The following is a 22,550-nucleotide window of genomic DNA, read 5'->3' on the forward strand; positions in this document are numbered from 1 at the left end:
GTGTATTACATTCACATTGTACACTTTACAGTATGTAGCCATCGAGCAACAAGAAAACTGCCAAGCAATATTTATTTTTTTGCACATGCAGAGCAGCAATAGGAAATGTCTGAATGTAGCGATCGGAGATGGAGATCTTGTTAAACATTTTTAAAAGATGCAGTGACAAGGCAGTGGAATCCTGAATTGTCACAATGAACACATGAGCCACGCAGCACAGACCTGAACAACTCAGAAATAAAAGATTAGACCAAATTGTAATAAAGTGCAAGTCAGTACTCATATATACAATGTCCGTGCAAAGCACAACAAGATCCAGAAACATGCTGCATATTAAAAAAACTAACCACAACATTAGCCAGAGGTGGGAGAAGTACTCAGATGTTGTACTGGAGTAAAAGTAGAAGTACCAGAGTGTAGGAATACTTTGTTACAAGTAAAAGCCCTGCATTCCAAAAGTTACTCAAGTAAAAGTAGTACTCAGGTCTTGTACTTGAGTAAAAGTAGAAGTACTCAGATCTTGTACTTAGGTAAAAGTAGAAGTATCAGAGTGTATGAATACTCTGTTACAAGTAAAAGTATTGCATTCCAAAAGTTACTCAAGTAAAAGTAGAAAAGTATTAGCATCAAAATATAGTGAAAGTAGCGACAGTAAAAGTAGTCGTTGTGCAGATTGGTCCATTTCAGAATAATATATATGTTATGTTTTATAATGATTGATCATCAAAGTGTTCTCAAAGCTGGTGAAGGTGCAGCTAGTCTGAATGACTTTGTATACTGCAGGGTTGATTATATTTCACATCATTAATCCAGATCTGTAAAGGTAATACATATATGTAGTGGAGTTAAAGTACACTATTTACCTCTGAATTGTAGTGGTACAAAGTAGGGGAAATGGAAATACTCAAGTAAAGGACTACTTAGTTACTTCCTGTGACAGTAGCACAACATAACAACTGTTTCCAGGGAACTGTGAGCAGTGATGCACACTTGTTGCTGCCATGTGTTTTGGTTCATGATGAGTAAAGTTGTTTTGTCATTATTGTTGGTGAATTAGCTCAAATGTAGTTTACTTTTTGGTTTACTCATACATTGTGATCACATTGATTAACATATTATTGAAGACATCTATATTAACCTGCCATTAGGCTTTTGATTATTACTCTCCTGCCAATTCTAATAATCTGACAAAAGGCACACAGTTCTTTGTTTTACAGGGTTGAGTAATAGGGTTATTGTTCCTTCAGATTTGTCACCAAGTTCTGGAAGTAATAAGTAGCACTTCCAGAACCTACATTAGAAGCAGAAAAGATGGATGATCGGGGAACATAGAGGTTGTAACCTGTTATTAGTCTTTCCCAAAACAGGTGACATGTTTGCAGGTATACGCGTGTAGTTTGTGTACAAATATTGAAAATCTTAAAAAGTAAATGTAGCCTTTCAGCATGAACAGCTTGATCAGGATTAAGGTGTTTGTTGATTAAAGCTCCATAACTGCCAATATTAGCATGATGCTGCTGGGCTGCCATAAAGAGGCCTGCTGTGCGCCACTGAATCAGGCAGGAGGTGTCCGGGGCCTGGGGGCCTGTACAGTGTACCTCTGAAAGACCCCTCACATGCTAGGAATATGAAGCTGCTGGAAATGCATGCTTGCACAACACACATGAACAAACAGCCGTAAAACCAGTGGTATTGACACTTGAATAAATGTTCCGTTTGACAAAGTTGACAGATTGGAGCGCCCAGAGCAGGGTCTCCAACCTTTTTTAGGATGAGAGCTACTTTCAATAAATAAAACAAGTCATGAGCTACTTTTACTCCTCTTTTTTTTTTTGCAGTTTATATATTTAGCACATTTTAACATTATTATATGCTTACCTTTAACCTTTGTGTGCTGTGTGGGTCATGTGGGACCCGTTTTCAGTGTTTACTAAAAGAACATTTATGCAATTAAATTATTTTAACCTGCTTTATTTGGGGGTGGTTCTCTAGGGGGTTCCGGGACATACACCCCCAGGATTATTTTTTTTTAAATGTTGAAGTTAAATGCATCAATCTGGTGCACTTTGAGCACAAAATGAATGTATGGACACAGCTCTCAACACTCATGAAAGAGAGCTGTATACTTTTCAATAATCCAAAAATCTTTAGAATATGATCACAACCAATAACAAATCATTTAAACTTGTTTATTCTTATCTTATGTTACCTATAGCACTCTTTCTTCTTATTTATGCATATTTTACTAATCACTCCCCTTTTAAACTGTTATTTAATTTGTTTTACTGTCCTATAAAGTACACATTGGAATGATTTCTTACTTAATTTTTTACAACTATATTAAATAGATGAAGGTGTGCATTGGAAATATTTGTTTACAGAGATGACCAAAGAATTTGAGAAACACTGAGATAACTTAGACTATTATATCCAAAACACTCAGAGAGTGCTTTCCCTCACTGAGCTGTAGTTATCAGCCTCTCAGTCTGACAGGAGAGAGCTCTCCCTCTCCTTGTTGTAAAAACAGCTTCTAATATCTGTTAGCTCTGAGCTAGCACCAGATGCTAACAACAAAAATCCCCGTAACTGGTCTCTCTCTAGCTCTCTCTGTCTCGCTCGCTCACAGAGGATGTGTGCTCCTCCGTGGCGATGATGGCTTGCGTTAAAAATAAATAAATAATAAACATATTTGTAAAGTGGGGGGGACACAAACAGTCGAATAATCGATTATTATTCGCCAGGGCTGCCGAATAATCGATTTTGATCATGGTCAGTTTCTGGCAACCCTAGATATGACTAGGCTGTGTTCAATGGCGCTGATGTGGTGTAGATTCTGCCAGAAGGAAAATCACGGTCACACTCCTTATGAAGCGGTGAGGTGCCGCTCCACATTGCTTTTCTTCCCGACTGCAACGCTGGTCCCGCAAATCAAGCAAGAACGTGATTGATTGATTGTGGGGGGAGAAGGGGTGTTACATATAGAGTTAGTAGGTAGATTTCGCTATGATTGAGGTTTCGTTTATGCATAGGGTAGATTCTTTTAATTACATTTCTTTTTTTTGTGTGTATTTTTTACATTTTGGATTTGCTTGGCGAGCTACTTATTGAGGCTCGCGATCGACGTGTTGGAGACCCCTGGCCCAGAGCAAACAGCAAGCAGAGAGCCTCCAGCATGTCTACGCATGTAACCAGAATGAGCATACATTTATGAATCATTGCAGAGAATGTTGGAATGAAATGTGTTCAGTTCCTCCTACTTTGAAGTAATAGATTCAAATCCAATTCACTAAATGGCATTGTAAGGACACATAAAAGCCCTTAGTCATGCCAAGTCAGGGTTGAGGATGTCTTCCAGAAACAATTCCGCTCACTCCAACATTTCAAGCTTTCTAACATCCTTAAGGAGCAGCATGAACTCATCCGAGTCACCGCTCACCGGGCCAGCCGCTGTATTACCAGGACAGGAAGTGAGTAGCAGGGCGGGGACTGTTTGCCGTCAACTATTAAAACTAGTTTAGGCTAAACCGATGCCAGGCCCGATGCTTCCGAGAAATCCTTCTTTCTTTTTTTTATGGTTGCATAAAACAGCGGGAAAGTGCCCACACAGACTGCTGCCAAATCACCCCTCCCCCACTGCCCTCCACCCACGCCTGACACATACTGGCAGGAGACTTTTCCGAGGTAACTTTCTGGCGTCTTGGTACATGCCTGATACCTATTATGCACTGTTGTGCTTATTGTTGGAAAGCTTTTGATAGGGATGGTGGTGGGGGGAGTCGTATTAAATTCCACACATTGTTTAGAAGGAATGCCTTTAACCTGTTAAACCCAGAGCCTGTTTTTCAGGTTTCAGGCTCGAAAATGACATTCCCAGAACAAATGACTATAACTTCACTTCTAAAAGGTTTATATGAATAATTGTTGTTGTCAAAGCAAGGTTACATCTGTGAGTTGGATGTAGAAGTGTCAGAATCAATATAGCTTTTTCTGTGTCAGAGTAAATGTAGATGGAACATAGCAAAAAAATGTAAATTCCTGTCTCCGCCTAAAGAAAACCCATTACATATAGTGAAGACCAACCTTGAATGATGGGTTAGTAGCCTAAAAGCTTTAGGAATCCAAAGTATAACATATAATAAGTACCCTGTATCAAGATTGAGGCAAAATAAGTGACATTTTACCTTTTTAGAGAGGTTTATGTAAATAAAGTCCAGGCGGAATAAGCTTTGGGCACATTTGGTTCCATCAGTGCCATTTGACCTTTTTCAGGTACCAGACTATACAAATTATTGTATTATATTGAATCATCACTATAGGTATTCATTCCACCCAAAGAAAATAAAAAAAATATTTCTTAAAAAAATGTTAAAAATATTTGTGTGTGTGAGTGTGTGTAGGTGTGTGTACGTGTAGGTGTGTAAGTGTAGGTGTGTATGTGTAAGTGTAGCTGTGTGGGTATGTAAGTGTAGCTGTGTGGGTACGTGTAGGTGTGTATGTGTAAGTGCAGCTGTGTGTGTGTATGTAACTGTACCAACGCACTATACAATAAAACTACACTGTAGGTCATTGTGTGTAGGTGTACTTGCACAATAAAAAAACCCGGAAACATAGGTAACATTTGACTCCAACTGGGGCAGATTTATTTCAAACATTTTACCAACACACTATAGGCATGTAAAAACAAACATTTTACCAACGTACTATACAATAAAACCACACTGTAGGTTTGTAAAAACAACAAATATTTTACCAACACAGTATACAATAAAATCACACTCGGTATATAAAAACAAGTATTTTTTTTTTAAATAAACACTCGCAAAATGTTATACCTACCTGAACTTTATACCTACCTGAATGTTAAACATGCAGAACTGAGTCTTTGCAGTCTTTGTCCTCCCACTGCAGTAACCTAAGACGGTTTTACAACGTTATGTTCATGAGTTATTGTTCCTTGAAATTCGAATCTGTCAATAACTCAGCTCAGAGGAACGTGCATGTCCCCTCGCTCTGAGGGTTTTCTTGAGGTGTCTTCACTTATGTGAAACCCTTTTATATATACAGTCTATGTGTGAAAACCGTGCCTATTGCCAAGCACTGATGTTATATATTTATATTTAAGGCCAAGCTCAAAGTAAAATCGACGAACCACTCCATTGTTGTGGTTTCTGTGTTGCCGTAGCAGCCGAACTGACCAGGAAGTACTAAATGAAAAGTATTGCGATATGTCGCAAAGGGGTTTTGCGAGATCTCGCAAAACATTTATTTATTTTTTTGTTCAAATTATTATTTATTTTCTTCTCCATGTCCCCTAGGGGGCTCCGTAGGAAAGAGTGGTCTGTAAATCGTTGGATAATTTTTTTTAACCTAATAAACTACCCAGTATGAACATTTGTATAGCCCTTATTAAAAAACATTAGGTCATCAAGTTGTAAAATGTGCACATAGAGTTATTATTATTTTCCTCGGCATTATGAACGTACATCTAACCCACGGGACCGCGTCACCAGGCACGTTCATGTGACGTATTCAGTACTATGTAAGTTTTACCTCTTATTATACATCCATGAGTTTTACCCTCATGGTTTTACCCATGGATGCACAATAAGAACGGACCCATGTCGCCCCACGGAGCTGCAATAATGGATATATTGCACATGTTTGCTCTAATTCATCATTTTTTAAATCTTATACTACATGGGCTGTATGTATGATATACATATTGTACCGTAAATGTTGTATTAAATAAAGTTAATATTACCGACGTAGATTAACGTCCTTGTAGCTTCTTATTGCACTTGCAATATACCATTAAAGGAGTTAACGTAGCTGTTTGCTATTACTATATAATACCACGCAGGGATAAGCCATTTTGTTTCAGTAATTCTTTGATTGCATACCCTTTAATTTCATATGGCAAAAACAAATATATTGTACCTTATTTTTACAAGTGAAATCAGTTGATTGTGACCTTATCACAAAAAGTCAGTGACATGATACATCCTGCTCCCCGGATGCAATTTATAAAAAACAAACTTGACGGGAAAACGTGCGGTCCTCCACGCAAACTCTAACCCATGCGTACGCACTAAGCACAAAAACGGGAGAGACGAGAAACTGCGACACCGTTGGCAGAAGGAAGAATGGAGAGAAATATGTGGAAATAATACCATAAATATAATGTTACCTCTCATTTATCAGATATGAAGAATTATTTTTCACAAATTGATTAAAGCCAATCTTAAAATGATTTTAACAAACGCCTGTTTGAGACTCCTTAGTGCACACACACACATAACTTGGAGAAATAAATAAATACGGAAATGTTATTGATCACCCCTCGATTATGTTCTCTTGTCAAGAAATGTATTCTCATAAATGATGCGGTAAACAGAAGGACAGAATTACTTTAAACTGACGCCGTTTTGCATTTCTATAGGTTGTATAGACACGAGCATGGTTTTATATAATCATGTTTAATCATGTTTTATGCCGTTCGCCAATAGCCTAAGTCGCTCGTAAAACACAGGAGGTATGGAAACTAAGGACACCATATGTGGTCAATTATACAGCTAATATAACACAACACATTAGTTGTATTTCCTGGTGGATTATGGATATATAGTTGTGTTGGGTTCAGAATTCCAGAAAAGACAGACAACTTCTAAGTTTAACTATTTATTGTAAAGAGAGCAAAAGATATATATTCACTTGGCCAAGGACTCATCACGTCTTTGGGAATCACAGGCAGCAAAGCTGTAATTTGTAACCACCAAATCTGTCAAGAGCCTCGAACCTCGTGCGACAATACATTTTATTACACAGGGCGTTGCCCGTACATTTATGATTGGTCAAGACTAGCTGAAGAGATACCACGGTTTAGATTTGGTTCTCTTTGGTTGGTGCGCAGACTAGAGTCTCTTGGCAACACGATCCTCCAATCAGCATTCGGCCGGCCTGTGGAAGTCCCTCCCTACTCTGGCACCATCATACGTAATTTGTTTTGAGGAAGCTTCTACAGAAAAGTGGAATCTTGGTCATACTGATTCCGAGCTATGCGTGGGCGCGGAGCTAAGCCAGGCGGCCAGGCCATAGCATCAATAACTCATTGTTCCTACAGTGCCTGCATCTGGCTTCTGCTACTTTCTATTGCAAGCTAAAACTTTCTTCTGACTATTCCCCTCGTTGGTATCTAACCCATCAGAACCTGGGATTAGTGATTGTGTCTATTTATTCTATAGTCACATCAATCTCATGAGCAGAATTAGCTGTTCTGTTGTCATTTCCATCTTCTTCATGCAGTCAGTCAAAATGAATGGGCGTTTCTTTGACTATTTATAGGCAAATATGGGCGTTACGTAGTGCTGGGGGGAAACGATTATTTTGAAAACGATTAATCGGCGATTATTTGATCGATTAGTCGACTAATCTAACGATTATTTTTCTGTTTTTCAATTCATAAAAAACGTAATTTAAAAAAAAGAAAATTCACGATACTGTGTCTGGGGATCTTAATATTTAAGAACCTATTAATGTGTTATACCAGATTAACGGAAATAATCTCAGCTAACTGACGATACAAACCATGTTTACCAAAACAAAACACAAGTCTCATAAGAAGCATCGAAATGACCCCTGAGCGAAAAATGCTAACGGACATTGGCACAGAACTCAAGATAAAAGTACCCTTATTACTTATCGTAGCTGCACTTACAAGATATCCGATTAAAGCTGAGACTCCACAGATTATGTAGTTATATAGTATCATCACTGAGTGATCCGGACTCGCGACAGGGGAAGCAAATACAGTCATCACAACACGTACCTTTACAGAGCTTCTAGGGAGATCGTCTCACCACCGTAGCTGTCAATCTGATCAAAAGACGTGTTCAATGGCATTAAAATGAGAAAAAAATGATTGAATTTATAATCCATAATTCCGTTTTAATGTAAAAATGGGAGAGCAAATGCTAGCTGCTAATGGTAGCCACCACAGCTATAACTGCTTGTTGCTGTGGGTGACCCACGTGTGTGTAGCGACACGTTGTCGACGCGTCGCTACAGCACTAGCGTTACGCATTTCGAGTTGATTGTGATTTATAAAGGGAAACCGGCGTAGGATGTGCCGTACGCAAGTCCTGCGCCGGTACGGAGTCTTTTATGAATCGTAAAATGTCTGTGCGTATTTATTTGCTTTGTCCTACGTATGCAACCTTCCCACGTCAATCCTACGCAAGGCTTATAAATGAGGCCCCTGGTCACTCTGCCCAAGACATCTGACATGTCAACCCAGTCTCACGGCATTTCGTGTTCACCAACACGATTTTTAATCTATTGATTCGTGTTCACCATCACGATTTGCCCCTTTTTTTCGTGTTGCACAGCACGATTTTAAAAGCAATGTATTTCTACTGGTAACGTGTTTCGTGCCTGCAGGCTGCAGCACGTCTTTTTCTCCGGTCGGGTCGTGGAAGACCGGAAGCTGTGTGGTTCATAAAAACATGTTCTTACTCAATATCAAGCCACAGTTATTGCTTTTATTTTAAATCGTATAATTTCGGACTTTTGTTGCCGTCTGTGAGGAAAATAAATGGGGCTCAGAGCCTCAGGACACTGAAATCTGTATTTTTTAAATCTTTTTTTCCTTCTAATTTGTTATTCTTTTCAAAATAACACACTGTTATTTACTCACCAATAACACACAATTATCCTTGCTTTTATTTATTGGTTTAATTCCATAATCTCGGGCTTTTTTGGCGTCCGTCAGGAACTGAATTTCAAAATAAATATAACCGGAAACAGACGTAGGCATTTCGAGCGATTACCCAAGATCCTCAGCTATGGTTTTAAGCTCGCTGATTGGATGTGTTAGCCGCAATGCATGCTGGGATTTGGTGTTTATATTATATGAAATCCGGAAAACATTTTAAAAGAATAAAATAATACTTAATTCCGAGTGCTCTTGCTTTTCTCTTTGAAAGTCATCACATAACGGCATTGTAATACACGGTTCGGCTGCATTACATATTACAGATCTGCCGTAGTTCTTTATTTAGAGAGCCCTGATGAGAAGACCTTTGGAAAAACTGGAAGAAATGCCACCGAAACTGAATACTTGACGTGGATCATAAATATATCAACAATTAAACAACATCTTCAATTTCTCTTCACACAATACGTCTCCTTGCAGTCTCAACACTAATTCGGCTGACTTTTACATTTGATCTAATTCATAGATAGGTTATATTTACACCATAACGGTGCACAGCTGATAGAAAAGGACTGTAGTTTTTAAAGATATTACTGATTTTCTTTGAATGTAAGAATGTAAATACTGAGTCTGAAATAGTATAGCAATATGCTGTAAAATGATGTGAAAGCATGCATAAAACTATACATCTTCAGATGTTGTACATACACACTAATAATACAAAGTTATTATGGCTGTGTGTACCTTGTGTGCACCTCCTAGTGGTTAAAGCACGTTATTGAATTATTGTTTTTCTGTGAATATTTGATTACAAAAATATTAAGAGTACATACTTTCATAGGGGGAAAGTATAAATATAGAAATATAGAATATAAGAAATCAAGAAGATACTATAAATGATCTCTACAATAAAACAGTTTAGTGCAGGATGTACAAAGATATTAATAGGAGGAGGTGCAAAACAGAAAAACGGATTAACCTTTATTTAAACATTAAATATTAAGCCTGACAAAGTAATTAACGTCTAATATATTGCTTTCCTGCAATGTTCACTATGTTGAAGCACTTATTTTAACTGATATTATACACATTAATTATACTCTTATGTAGATAGAATAAGAAATGTGCAGAATATGACAGTTTAATGGTGGAGGTACACACATATTGATAGATGTCTTGTAATGCACTGTTGAGGAACCTGTGACCCAAGTGTTTCATTCATTGCATAACTACACCGTAGTTGTGTATGATATGTCAATAAACCTTTGAAAATCTTGAAAGGGATGTGCAAAATAGCCATAATATACAGTCTTTAATTAACTATTAGTAGAGAATAACGAGTAATGAATATACTTTATTACTTGTTTCCATTCATGTCAATTGCAGATACATGTTTAGTCTTCTCAAGCACCAACTATCAAATATCTCTCCTGATTGTTGGCACTTGACAATCACCTTACCTGAATTTTACTCAGGTGTAACTAAAGTCTGATTTAAGGGTTGTTTATATTTCACATAATTAATCAGAATCTGCAAAGTAACTCAAATAAATGCAGTGGAGTAAAAATACCAGGTTAACCTCTGAATTGTAGTGGAGTAGAATTACAAAGTAGCAATGAGCTGTCATGTGGGTATATATTAATGCTGCGCATTATGGACACAAGCGATTTTCACCCATTTATTAATTATATGTTTTACATTTGATAACCCCCATGTGTTTAATAATGGCAACTTCTAATTGTGGGAAAAACGAAAACGAGACGTCCCATAGAACATTTTGCGAAACACAATAGCCAGCATGTGTAGTTCTGGGGGGGTGTTCGATTCCAGTTTTGGATAGTCTGGCGTGGTTTCGTTCCATTTCACACAGCTGTTTGACGCTCTGCGTAACCTTACGGGAACTGTAGTCCTAAACGATAGCTGGGGATTATGGGTAGTGTAGTGTCTTCGGCCATCCTAAACTCAGAAATGTTGACAATCGCAATGATGCTCGAAATGTCCCTTATAGGCCTACGTCTGTTTCCGGTTATTTTTATTTTGAAATTCAGTTCCTGACGGACACCAAAAAAGCCCGAGATTATGGAATCAAACCAATAAATAAAAGCAAGGATAATTGTGTGTTATTGGTGAGTAAATAACAGTGTGTTATTTTGAAAAGAATAACAAATTAGAAGGAAAAAAAGATTTAAAAATACAGATTTCAGTATCCTGAGGCTCTGAGCCCCATTTATTTTCCTCACAGACGGAAACAAAAGTCCGAAATTATACGATTTAAAATAAAAGCAATAATTGTGGCTTGATATTGAGTAAGAACATGTTTTTATGAACCACACAGCTTCCGGTCTTCCACGACCCGACCGGAGAAAAAGACGTGCTGCAGCCTGCAGGCACGAAACACGTTACCAGTAGAAATACATTGCTTTTAAAATCGTGCTGTGCAACACGAAAAAAAGGGGCAAATCGTGATGGTGAACACGAATCAATATATTAAAAATCGTGTTGGTGAACACGAAATGCCGTGAGACTGGGTTGGACATGTACAGCTGAGTGTGATTTCTCCAGTGTTAACAGAATAAAAACTGCCAGTAGAAGCACTATGCTCACCACTCGCCTGCGATCGCTCTGTCTCTTAACTTTGATAGAGATCTTGGAGTAACTCTGGACTATGAGGAATTTATTGATATTTTTAAAGCAAACCCTGCCGTCAACAGCAGAGATGTGAAACAGTTGAGACATGTGATAGTATTATCAGAAATGTTCAGAAATGTTAAACTAAACGTTTTCACAGCCTTTCTCCTATTGAATCATCAAACGTTTTTTAAATATATTATTGTTGCCATGTTGTATGAGCATTGCAAATAAATACGTCACCACACAGGGGCGAGAGCTGTGTCCGGGTCCTCGGCAGTAAGTCGGACCCATTTCCGGTGAGGGTTGGCCTCCGCCAGGGCTGCGCTTTGTCACTAATCCTGTTTGTAATATAAATGGATCGGATTTCGAGGCGTAGTCGTGGGGGAGGGGGTCTGAAGTTTGGTGGACTAAGGATTGCACCACTGCTTTTTGCAGATGATGTGGTTCTAATGGCTTCATCGGTCTGCGACCTTCAGCACTCACTGGATCGGTTCACAACCGAGTGTGAAGCGGCTGGGATGAGGATCAGCACCTCTAAATCTGAGGCCATGGTTCTCAGCAGGAAACCGATGGACTGTCCACTCCAAGTAGGGAATGAGTCCTTACCCCAAGTGAAGGAGTTCAAGTATCTCGGGGTCTTGTTCTCGAGTGAGGGAACAATGGAGCGTGAGATGGGCCGGAGAATCGGAGCAGCGGGAGCGGTACTGCAGTCGCTTTACCGCACCGTTGTGACGAAAAGGGAGCTGAGCCAGAAGGCAAAGCTCTCTGTCTACCGGGCCATGTTCGTTCCTACCCTCACCTATGGTCATGAAGGATGGGTCATGATGACCGAAAGAACCAGATCGCGGATACAAGCGGCCGAGATGGGTTTTCTCCGCAGGGTGGCTGGTGTCTCCCTTAGGGATAAGGTGAGAAGTTCGGTCATCAGGGAGGGACTCGGAGTTGAGCCGCTCCTCCTTCGCGTCGAAAGGAGCCAGTTGAGGTGGTTCAGGCACCTAGTAAGGATGCCACCTGGGTGCCTCCCTAGGGAGGTGTTCCAGGCACGTCCAGCTGGGAAGAGACCAAGGGGTAGACCTAGGACCAGGTGGAGGGATTATATCTCTTCGCTGGCCTGGGAGCGCCTTGGGATCCCCCAGTCAGAGCTGGTTGATGTCGCCAGGGAAAAGAAAGTTTGGGGCTCTCTGCTGGAACTGCTACCCCGCGACCCGACCACGGATAAGCGGGAGAAGATGGATGGACCACACAGGGGACTAAAGATGAAATTATTTGTTTTTCTCCCTCGTTTTACCAGGCTGCAATTGTCTGATTTTATATCTGCTGCGCAAATACATTTCATATTAAGTAGGGCTGTAAAAAAAAAATTAACGCCACTAATTATTTTAACGCGATTAACGCATGTGTATTTTTTTTCCTCGGCCGCCCCGTAGTTTCAGAGCGCATCAAGTTTAAAATACCATCTACAAGCTGATGCTGACAGCCCCGCTCCTGCCGCCCGCTTGTGGCAGACCACACTTCCACGCTCACCGGCAGGCACCGACTGGCCATCGGGAGGACCGGGAGGGTGTGTGTGGCCCGAGCGAGCGAGAGAGACCTTACGTGCATTGTTGTTGTTAGCATCTGGTGCTAGCTAGCTGCGCTAACGGATATAAGGAGCTGTTTAAATGAAAACAGAGCGCTCTATCCACACAACTGCGCCGAGCACTTGACTTTATGCAGGAAGCAGACAGCGGGACATTGTACGAAAAGTCAGCACACTCATGATTGCAGCAACATGATTGCAGCGTCCAGGCAGCTCCCGTTCGAGCATATGCCTTGAGTTGCACATAGCTCCAACGATCCAACACACACACACACACACACACACACACACACACACACACACACACACACACCATTTGTATTGTATTATTGTATGAGAGAGGTCCCAGGTTGAATTGAGGCGAATATCTGTAATGTTCAGAGGTTGTTGTGTTTAATATTCATGAGAATATTTCTCATTGTTCAAATGATAATAAACATTAGCATAAAGCATATTTGTCCACTCATATGTTGATAAGAGTATTAAAAACTTGAAAAATATTCCTCTAAGGTACATTTAGAACAGATCAAAAATGTGCGATTAATTTGCGATTAATCGCGATTAACTATTTTAATCGACTGACAGCCCTAATATTAAGACTAGAATATCTAGAAACGATTAAGACATGTAGAGCTAACATGTTCAGAGCTGTTGTGCCATTTGAAACTACCGGAGCACAGCCTGACGTAGGTCTTCTCCAGCCCAAATCAGCAAAGCTTATGAGTGTGAAACAATATTACAGTATCTGCTGCCCACAGCTGCTTTAGTGTGAAATGCTCAGGAAATCTCTGCAGCATCAGAAGGAAGCAGCCTGATGATAAATCTGCAGCCTCTGTAAAGGGCCGGCTCAGAGCCCAGTGCCATTTACGCACGGCCGCTCACACAAGTATTAACATTTGTAGAGTCTACAAATGTGGAGAATGTGATGGTTGCCAGGCAGTAGCAGACCACACAGTTGTCAGGCAAACGTTTCCATGACATGCTGAAACGTAAAGCTTAAACCACTTTTCATGTCCAAAGTATATCTATTTTCACTTGTTTGACCAAATTGTCATTGCCTTCTCATTTAGGAGAAGTATGTGCCAAGTAGGAACTGCCGAAACATTTCCACTCATTCATAAAAGCTTCTTGCCAGTGTAAAAGCTGTAACTCTTTTGGCAGCATATTGAGAATGTCAACATTTCCAAGCACTCCTAAAGTTAGCAATACGGTCCAATGAGCCCAGAGTGTAAAAGAGTCAGTGCTGCAGTGTTGACATGAAGATTACAGATCACCCTCATGACCTGTGGCGCTGGTATTGTGTCAGACATTCCTGAGCCAGTGACAGGGCAGGTGGAGTCTGCTGAGCTGCTGTACAGTCCCCCGCCCGTCAGTGAAGATACACTTTGATCCGTGGATAGAAAGGGAATGTCAGCTTTGTCTAGAATTGATTGTTGAGATGAATTAGTCTCAATAAAAAAAAGGTTGTTCAAAAAACGAACTCCTCATTAATTTCTCCAGGAATTTGTGTTTTTGGGAGTACAAGAAGCCCTGCTACAAGAGTCATACATTCCCTCGGATGGACCTTGTCGAACTTGTCTTCTGATTCAGCATTGCCCCTCTGTTTTTCAATTTGATCAAGCCCTTCCATCTAATGATGTTCAGAATGAAAGGAACCATCTATAATCTAATAAACCATTTGGATCATGGAGTTTTCTAGCATTACTGTACATGGCGGAATAACTAAAGGGTTCACCAACCATGTGTCATAAAAAAACAAAACATTTCATTTACACAACACTGACCAAACTGTTGCCCAAATAACTGTTGTTGCTATAGCAACCCCATGCTAAATCACCGTGCTGCATCTATTCAGCTTCAGCTACGTTTTATTGTTTTAATTGTATACATTGGCACTTTAGTCAATCCTACACATCATTGTAAGCATGCAGCAACATTTGCATTACTTTGGGGTTATGTCTCTGACAACCCGACAAGTTAAAATACAATAATCTTCTTCTGTTGTGTTCACACCGTGCACATTTTACTACAGAGGATTAAACCTCAAATATACAGATGTTGTTGTGATTTAATTGCACTAAACAGATAAAAGGATGCCAAAGTAACTTCATCATGATGCAGATTTGTAAACTATCTAAAATGATTATGTCTTATGTGTTTCTGTCCGCAAGTCAAAAAACAAACAACATTTGGAGTTTGGATTGAAGCCAGAATTGTAGATGCTCCATCAACCTTCAATATAACATCATCTACATGTAGGCATATATCCGGTATAGATGTCTTCACTGTGTGACTTGATGACAGGTAACCACAGATGGTCAGTGTTGCAAGGAGAATGTCAATGCTGATAGGCTTCCACCACTATGCAACACACAAAACACTCAAATTGCATCGTTGTATTGACTGTCATTTGCAACCTCCAACACGCCATGAAATAATATCCAAGTCTAAGCACATATCATTTGGCAGGTTACTAAGCTTTTGAAGCTTTGCACTTCAAACAGCTGCCTGGTTTACTGGAGAAGATGAGTTCTATGTGAAACTGAGAGCCATAAAACCCAAACTATGTGCTGAAAGATGTTAAAAAGCCCACAGTCCGTTGGTTTGACACTAAAATGAAGTCCACAATTTTAATATAAAATCATCGACTTGATTCGGAAAATAAATGTTACAGAGCTGTGCTTAACTTCCTGGCTAGTTAATCACAGCCACACTTTGCTTGCGAGATACCAAGCCTGCTGCAATAATCCCATTTTAACAGATAAACACAATCACCTACTCACTACTATTGGTATCAGTTTATTTGAGTTTCTCAGGCGGAATAGAACTCCTGCTATACTAAACACCAGAATGATAACTTGTATATTTTGAAGAATCTACATCTTGGTAAGAAAATATTTAAAAGATTATTTGAATGTTGAACACCATCTCCTCCAGAAACACATCCATTCAAGCCGACCATCTGGAAACAACCTATTTCCCTTTGACCAATCTAGTGAGTCAGCTGATCCAAAGTAACAGTGAGCAGCAGGCGCTCCCAATGAAGAGCGATTAGGAAAAACAACAGCAGCCAGCTCCCGGTTTTATTGGCCTGACTGCTGTTCTGCTAACACTTCATGTCTATCAGTCATTTTAGCTCAACAATAACTTACAAACTGTGAGACAAAGCAAAGCATTGTTCAGGAAGGTACCTCGTATATGTTAACTTGATAAGCATGTCAGAGGCTGATGCTTGCATGGATGGATGTAACATGATCTTGAAATGATATACGATTTATCATCTCCATCACTGGCCCACAATCCTAACTGACTGCCGAATGCTTTGTGTGCATGTCAGACATGTCCCGGCTCAGAGAATAGGCCCTGTTTGTTCCTGCTCGACTGAGTTCAAGCACAGATAGAATCACTGTCTGCTGGGCTCTGATTGTCCTCACCTGTCACCACAGAGTAAGGGGTCGGACAGCTTCAATATGTTCAGATACAGTTTGAACAGCTTTCAGGAAGCACAGTGGACGTGTAAGGGACTGTGGAAATGATTACAGGTGAAATGGAGGACATTTTTGTTTAGTTTTACTTTTGCTGGAGAGTAGTCAAGATTTTGGGAGATAATTGATCAGTTTCTCATCTGTGATTTATTGTTTTAAAGAAGTATATATGTCTATACCATTTTTTCCATTTCTTTAAATGTGGGGTGAAGACCCTCAGCATCCTCAAAGATGATGCCTTGGCCTATTTTGCTCGTTTAAGTAGTGATTATACCTTTGAGAAATAAGAAAAACGGTGTGACTGGAACACAGAATGCTCCATCACAATTTGGCATTTGTGTATTTAACTCCTTTATAGATGTATAGGTAAAAGCTGTAAATGTGTCGAGGCTGAAAGGGACATGATGCAGGATTTGGTGGCTTGTAGTGTTGCAGTTGCACAATGCAGCAACTGAATAACCCTCCGCTCACCCCTTTCCATTACGAGACTGCAGAAAAAGGTGCCTTTTGCAAAACCATTGCAGCGCTGTGGTATCTTTCAGTATTGACCCCCCTCAGACGCCAGCCTTAGCATAACACTACTTTAGAAACATGGAAATCCAAGCATTGGTTGACGTTAAAGGTGGGATAGGTAAGTTTCAGAAACCGGCTCGAGATACACTTTTTGTTATATTCCATGGAATGCTCTTAACATCCCGATAGCAATGAATATCTGAAGTGCTTTGACAAAACATCCATACAAAAATGTCATCTGTAGAAGCCGTAATACTGTAAAAGGTACAACCATGTACACCATTGTGTGTGTTGGAGGAGGGGCTCTATAAGGAAGTGGCAGATTTTCTCCGGTTGTGTATTTTCAAATTCTAGCGATCTCGAGCCGGTTTCTCAAACTTACCTACCCCACCTTTAAGTTTAATAACAAGCATGTCAAACAGTGTTTCAATTTGAATACGTCCCCTTAGTACATTGCCCTGTGGTGCTCTCTCAACACGTATGCAGTGCGTGAATTTCCAATATTTAGCGTTGTTTCAAATTGCACAAGTTAGTGTGCCCCCACCGGAAGAGAAGTTTGCCCCCATAAGCTAGCTAGTTGGTTCGCTGAACCAAATCATTACAGAGAGTGCGTTTCGCAGGAAATCACAGCTATTAATTGTTTCAGATGATCAGGGCCGGCTCTAGACAATTTGCTGCCCTAGGCGAGATTTCAGCAGAGAATCGTACAGTAGAAAAGATAAAGGTCAATAGAGTATCCAATATAACACAATAGAATGGGGGATGGACAACTCTAAAACACCCATATGAAAAAGATCGGTTTACATTTTAATCATCAAATAAGTATGTGAACTTAACCAACAACCTACCATAGCCAATAACAAATAAATGTAACTTATTTTATTTTTGTTGTTCTTTCATATCTTATTTGACCTATTAACATTTATTTATTTATGCATATTTTTTTATCTCTCCAGTTTTAAAAGATATTTTTGGTTTACTGTCCTATAGTATACATTGGAATGATTTAAAACCTGTTTATCCCAATAACTATAAAGGAGTGCCTTGGAAATATGTGTTTACATAAATTGTGATCAAAACGTTTCAGACCCACTGAGATAACTTAGACTAAAGGCCCTGACACACCAGGCCCAAATCGGCTGTTTTCGTTAGTCGGACAACGAAGCGTGCCCTGTCGCCCAAACTCAATTTGGTGTGTCCCGCACCGTCGGCCGTGACACGCCTTATTTGGCCTTTCATGGCTGACGCATGGCCGATTCAACATGTCATTCACAGCGCGTCTTGGTCACAGAGAATAGTCCTCTTGTGTCAAAGAAAAACACAGGTGAGCTAACATTCATATACGTATAATCAACTTTTCATGGCTATATTATGTCATAGTGTCAAGTTATAACCAAGCATTCACAACTCAACCCCAGCCTGAACTACTGACCTAGCATAGTGCTAATTATTTAATCCAAAATGACTGGATAATGAATATGTTAGTGCCTCCGTCAGGTAAATCATTTCCATATAGGCGATGTAATATCTATTGGTGTTGGCTTCTGTTGTTATTCCTGTGGTTTCTGTTGGCCACGTGCACAGCTGGTCTCAGTGCAGCGCAGCTAGCATAGCCGTTGCTTAATGTGTTATCCAGCTGGCTCGGATGACTGGATCAACAAGACCTGTTTTTGTTTGGCACACTTTCAGTTAGTGTGGCCCTTTTCACCAAATCAGGTCCAGCACACGGGAAAGCCATCTGAGAGGGTCCCCAGCCGGGGGCCGGAGTGTTCCTCAGTGGATGGTTGATGTCTGTACGGTATTATACAATGTTAACATCTGCCAGCAGAATAGAATTATGAATTGCAATTTCAGGTAAAATGTTCCCTCTTGAGGCTTGAGTGATGATTCTGGCATCAGGTCCGTTTTTTCCTTTGGTTTAAAGCCAGATTCTGATGGCCTCTTCAGCAGATCTGAAAGCTTTATGTCTTTTTGTGATTCAAGTCTCCCTGCTGGCATTAAAGAACCATAATGGGCGAATCAATGGCTAGGGACAAAACAGAAGCATGGCGCTGAGTTCATTCCACGCTGAAGCTCAACGTGGGTCGAGAAGTTTGAAATAGATTCTGCTAAACGTTGCTTAATAGCTGTCCTTATGCCTGCTAACAGTTCATTGTTGCATGGTTACAAGCGTGTAATGGGATTTGAGAATTTTCTGACAATTCTTGCTTCGGTCATTACCAGGTTAGACACATTTTCGTTTCCAGTTAGACTTTTTTGTTTGTATTTTTTGTCTAAATGCCGATTCTTATTCATCTTCTTAACATCTTGGAATGTTTGTTTTCTTCCACTTTTGCACCAGCTGCATGGAAACGCCGTCAAGCTAATCAAGATCTTGAAAGGTCAGATAGTCTTTGCTGTCAGCTCTTTGTGGTTATATATTTTACACAAACCAACCAAATGGTGGCTATGATTCTTAATTTGACTGTACCTGTACTTTAAGAGGCAACTAGATTTTTAGTTCTAACATGCTAGAAGCCAGAGGAACCTTCTCTAAATACACACAGATGTAACCGTTTGAATATAAAAAATGAAAGACCTTAAAGCACTTGCTGATGTTGTATTCACTCAACAACCTCCCCCCCCCCCCCCCCCCCCCCCCCCCCCCAGTCTGTTTGAGGCAGACCACTCCACTGAGACTGCCTCCTGGTTTTCACAGAGGCAGCCTTCCTCTCCTTCATTGTCCTCCTGCTGGACCTTTCAGCAGAGCTCTGCACAGTGGACCTCTCCACACACCGTAAGCTCATCCTTGACAACAATGAGCTGCTCTTTCTTCCAGTGAGAGCATTAAGACCTCACTATACTAAATTAAGAGTTTGTCAACTACATCAAAAGCGTTTTGATCACACTTTAATGATTTGGCCATGTATTTACAACAGTCAAAATACTTGCCTTGTTTGGTTGACACTTTGTAGAAATTAGGTGATTTAAAGCATACTCAAGCGGTCAGTCGCTCTCAAGTTGCTTTGTTCTTCTGTTGGGCAGGTAAAGTGTTGATTATCAGTAACAAACTAAAACATATGGGCTTCTCTACAAGCTGGAGTCAGATGGTGTTGCCCTCTGAGGTTTTATTCAACCAGGGGGGATATATTTGCTCAGCTTAAAGCTGCCTTCACATGATTGGCAATTCTGTCTTTGCTCACCGTGAGATTGGGCGCTAAGCCTTTCAGTGAAAACAGCTGGTTCTTTTTTGTGTCCAGTGGTGGAAAGTAACTAAGAACATTTACTCAAGTACTGTACTTAAGTACAATTTTGAGGTACTTGTACTTTACTTGAGTATTTCAAATGTTGCTACTTTGTACTTCTACTCTACTATAATTCAGAGGTCAATTGTGTACTTCTACTCCACTACATGTATTTAATACCTTTAGTTACTTCACAGATCTGGATGAATGATGTGAAATATAATCAAGTGTTAAATCAGACTTTAGTTCCACCTGGAGTAAATCCACCAGCTACCCTGCAGTCTACAAAGTACTTCAGACTAGCTGCACCTTCACCAGCTTTGAGAACACTTTCATGATCAATCATTATAAAACATATCATATATATTATTCTGAAATAAACCAATCTGCACAACGACTACTTTTACTTTTGGTACTTTAACTATATTTTAATGCTAATACTTCACTTGAGCAGTTTGAGTGCAGGACTTGTAACAGAGTATCCCTACACTCTGGGACTTCTACTTTTACTGAAGTTCAATATAGAAGCACAACGACCATGTCAGCCCGGAACCATTCCTCTACTGATCCTGTGAAGGAAGCTTGAGAGAAGTGTTTGTTTGACCATAGGGGCCCTCATCCCAAACCTTGTTTATAATTGAGGCCCATTGGTGTATGTAAACACTGTCACCACTCTACACATTTTTATAATTCATGTGGCCAGGCCGGAAGTCGCTAACCTGTACAGCTCTGGTGTAATGCATGGCTGCAAACAGCGCTGTCATAATTGTCACTCTTGTTGACAGCATTCTGATGTCGGATGTGGACGCAGATGTTCTTCTTCTTTCTTTTTTTACATACAGATCTTTATTTTCCGTCTTTCCCTCTCTGTTCTGATGTCCGTCACCCACACACACACACACACACACACACACACACACACACACACACACACACACACACACACACACACACACACACACACACACACACACACACACACACACACACACACACACACACACACACACACACACACACACACACACACACACACACACACACACACACACACACACACACACACACACACTGCGTTTTTGTATCCAGTTCTTCTGTCCCCCAGCTGTCAGGGAGTTTAAAGCTTCTCATGGGCTGCGTTTCACTTCTCTTATTTTTCATTTCTTCGCTCCTGAAAAATAAGAGAAGTGAAACGCGATAACGGAGGAGCTATAACCGAGGAACCACCAGACCATCCTTCGATGAAATCCTCAGACACTCGCCCCGCCCCCTTACTGTGTATCGCTCACTGATTGGACGATGCAGTGCATGCACTGATCATATGCTTCTTGACATGAGAGCAGATGAACACATGAACCTCACGGGACTCACTCCTCAGTTTATACCGTGTTTTGTTTCAATTCATGTTTCATTTAGTTACAAATATGTGATATATCTGAACAACAACGTGGTCACAAATCATTTTATTCATTTTTTGGAAACATTTTCATGATCGCTTTTTTCGTTTTACATTTTCATTTATTGTCATTTCCATTCAGTCGTTAAGTGCTATTAAAATGTTAATGTGCTACATATCCAAACAAACAAAGTGTGCAATCCAATGAATGTTAATCTAACTGGGTTTTGATAGATAACATATCTCTTTTTCTTCTCTGAATTATTTTATTTCTATTGTGCACTCTAAGCAATATTAATCCAACTAATGTTCGTTTATACATTTTAAGAATGGCGTTTATCTTTTTTGAGAATGAGTTCTTATTTGATTTTATTTATTTGGGTCTACAACAGATGATACAAATGTTTGTGTCAGTAAATGTGTACTAACAGAGGCGGGGGTGTGTGTGGAAACAACGGGGACAGAGCTGCTGTCAGGCGATCAGCTGTGCAGCGTCATCACAAACGGACGTGAGGCTCCGGAACTCATTTCCCTGCTTCTCGTGGTTTCCTTGCGTCCCTCCATGCTTCCAACAAAAATGTAACTACATGTATCAACTGAGTGTTACCAATAGTGTAAGAGTCAAGCCTTCAAATCACTGGCTGTGGGGCTAATGGGACTGATTGGAAATAAAGAGTGAGAGATTCACAGGTGTGAACGAGTGCCATCTTTCCATGCTCCTGCCATATTCCATCCTGGTTATCTTCACAACTTCTGTTTTGCAAACCTTTTAAATATGACCAGAATCAATAGATAGTGTTGCACAGCGACCGGAGAAGTAACTTACTGACTCCAACCGTACAAAGTCTACACCAGGAAGCATTAAGCAAGTGTCGCAAAAGTGTTATTTCACACTGGCCATTTAATATTAGGATTAAGCACTAACATTGTCTGTAATTACTCATGTGGCATAACCACCTACTGACATAATTTCCTGCAAGAAGGTCATGCCACTTGGATAAGGCTATATGTT

The sequence above is a fragment of the Pseudochaenichthys georgianus genome, chromosome 18 (assembly GCF_902827115.2).
Source record: "Pseudochaenichthys georgianus chromosome 18, fPseGeo1.2, whole genome shotgun sequence".
Lineage (NCBI taxonomy): Eukaryota > Metazoa > Chordata > Actinopteri > Perciformes > Channichthyidae > Pseudochaenichthys > Pseudochaenichthys georgianus.